Source organism: Brassica rapa, chromosome A02, assembly GCF_000309985.2.
Source record: "Brassica rapa cultivar Chiifu-401-42 chromosome A02, CAAS_Brap_v3.01, whole genome shotgun sequence".
In the NCBI taxonomy this organism is placed as follows: domain Eukaryota; kingdom Viridiplantae; phylum Streptophyta; class Magnoliopsida; order Brassicales; family Brassicaceae; genus Brassica; species Brassica rapa.
Genome location: NC_024796.2, coordinates 18,631,472 through 18,634,586, shown reverse-complemented (window position 1 = coordinate 18,634,586; position 3,115 = coordinate 18,631,472).

Sequence of the window (3,115 nt, the reverse complement as noted above, 5' to 3'; positions counted from 1 at the left end):
GCAGGAACTCTGTGTAATCGTACTATCTCCTTTAAGTAACCTTCTGCCAGTACTTCTACCTTGTCAACAATTCTAATGGGTAGAAAATGAGCAGTCTTAGTTAGTCGGTCTACCACCATCCATATAGTATCATTCCCTCTTCCTGGTGCTTGAGGTAGTCCCGTTACAAAATCCATAGCCACTGACTCCCACTTCCATTCTGGGATTGGTAGGCTTTGCAATAATCCTCCCGGCACTTGATGGTCAGCTTTAATTTGTTGGCAGGTCTGGCACTGAGCTACTCACTTAGCAACTGATTGTTTGATTCCTGGCCAGTGATAGTATCGACGTATATCCGGGTACATCTTGGTGCTTCCAGGATGAATACTTAATATTGAGTGGTGTGTGGTTCACAAGATCTCTTCTCGTAACTCCTTTCCTACAGGTATGGTTATCCTTCCGTTCAGTAGGAGGGTTCTGTCATCAGCCAAATGATAACCACTATAATTTCTTCCGTCTGATTCTTCAAGTTCTTTTATAATCTTCTTTAGCTTCACATCTTCCTTCTGCTCTTTTCTAATTCTTTGCAGGAGGTTTCCTTGATTCACTGCTCGCAATCTCAATGGCTCGCTGCCCTCGCCTTCTATGGCTGAGAGACTAATCATCTTGAATTCTGCGTTTAATGCTTCTAAGTCCTTCTCAATAGCTGTATCACTTCTCCTCCGACTCAGTGCATCTGCTAGCACATTCGCCTTTCCTGGGTGATATTAGATTTGTAAGTCATAATCCGTGATAAACTCCATCCACCTCCTTTGTCTCAAATTCAAATCTGACTGAGTAAAGAGATACTTGAGACTCTTGTGATCAGTAAAGATTTGAATCGTCTCGCCATAAAGATAGGATCTCCATATTTTTAAAGCAAATACCACTGCAGCCATCTCTAGATCGTGGGTGTAATTCTCCTCGTGCTTCCTTAACTGTCTTGAACCATAGGCGATGACCTTTTCATTCTGCATCAGTACACAACACAGTCCTACTCGAGAAGCATCAGTGTATACTGTGTAAGGTCTTCCTGGAGTAGGTAATGCAAGAATAGGCACTGTCGTCAAAGCTTCCTTTAATTGTGTAAAAGCCTTTTCCTCTTTCTTATCCCATTCAAATGATATATCTTTCCCAGTCAGCCTCGTCAAGGGTTTGGCCATGATGGAAAAGTTCCTCACAAACTTTCGATAATACCCAGCCAATCCTAGAAAGCTTCGAACCTCGGTAGCGCTGGTAGGGTGTGGCCAGTCCTTAACTACTTTAACCTTTTCAGGATCTACTGCAACTTCCTTCTCTGACATTCGATGACCAAGGAATCCAATCTCCCTTTTCCAGAAACTACATTTACTAAACTTGGCGAACAACTTATGGCTTCTTAATCGCTCTAACACCTTTTGGAGGTGCTCTGCATGTTCCTCTTTACTATTGGAATAAATAGGTATATCATCAATAAAGATGATTACAAATTTATCCAAGTAATCACAAAATATATCATTCATTAAGCGCATGAAAGCAGCAGGCGCATTAGTAAGACCAAAAGGCATTACCACAAATTCATAGTAGCCATACCGGGTCCTAAAAGCCGTCTTCATGATATCGGACTCTGATATTGGGATTTAATGATATCCCGATGCCAAATCTATCTTTGAGAACCAGCTTGCCCCATAAAGCTGATCCAACAATTCATCGATCCTTGGCAAGGGATACTTGTCCTTTACTGTAACATTGTTAATCCCTCTATAATCGATGCATAACCGCATGGTACCGTCTTTCTTCTTTACAAATAAGACTGGTGCTCCCCATGGTGAAGAACTCGGTCTGATAAATCCTTTTTCTATTAAATCTTCCAACTGCTTCTTTAATTCAGCAAGCTCAGCTGGAGCCATTCGATAAGGTGCCTTAGCTATTGGGGCTGCTCCCGGCTCTAATGTAATGGTGAAAGGATCACTTCGTGGTGGGGGCAATCCTTCCAATGGCTGGAATACATCCTGGTATTCTTTTACTACTGCTATCTCTTCCAGCTTTGTCCCTTCATTCAATTCTCCTCCAAGGGTAGTTAGAGTTACAAGATATACCTCGCCCTCGATCAAATCTTTCTCAACTCTTAAGGCAGATACAAGTGACACTCCAGCACTTGGACATATTCCATAGTATGTCGTTGATGGTTGTTCGCTTTCTTCAAGTGTAATTCTTCCTCACAATCCAACTGTGCGTAGTATCTCGACAGCCAGTCCATGCCCAAAATCACTCCGTGTTGTCCTAAAGGAACAACTAGCAGGTCTGCCGGATATACCGTTGATCCCACATAGATTAGAATCCCAAGTACACAACTATCGGCACGAAGGTTATGGTTCCCAGGGGTTCTAACTGAAACACCTACCTTTACTCTAGTAAAGGTTCCCTTAAAACTTGACACTACCTTGGGTATCACAAAGCTATGTGTGGCACCCGAGTCGAAGAGAACATGCACATAAACTCCACCAACACACAATGTTCCTGTGATCGGTCCCTGATGGGGCTGTTGTGGTTCGGGTTTCCCTAACTCTAAAGCATTCACTTGCTTTCCAACTGCCTGGCGCTTCGGGGCTGGTTAAATCGCTAGTCCAGTGGGTGGTGCTGGAAGCGTAACTTGTCTCTTATGGGGACAACTGTTGGCATAATGCCCTTTCTCACCACACGAGAAGCAAGTAATATAATCAGGGGCTTTTCTTCCCTGACTATAAGGACAACTGCTAGAAAAATGTCATGTACCACGACAAGTGTAACACACATCTGGGCCATTCGTAAACCGTCTTTCATTCCTTCTTCCTTGGCCTCTCCCTCGATTAAATGGTCTTTTATTATTCATTCTTCGTACTCCTAGCCCTTCAGTTCTGCGAGATGGCTCTGCATGCTTCATCATGGCTTGCTCCTTTTCCATACCTTCTTCAACATTTACTGCTATCTCCGCCAATTCATAAAGGCTATGAAACTTCACTACTTGCAGTCGGCTAGCCAAATCCGCTCGCAATCCTCTTATAAACCTTCGAATTAGTGCACCTTCATTCCTTGCTCCATAAGGAGAATACTTCCTTAGCTTTGTAAACTCTGCCTC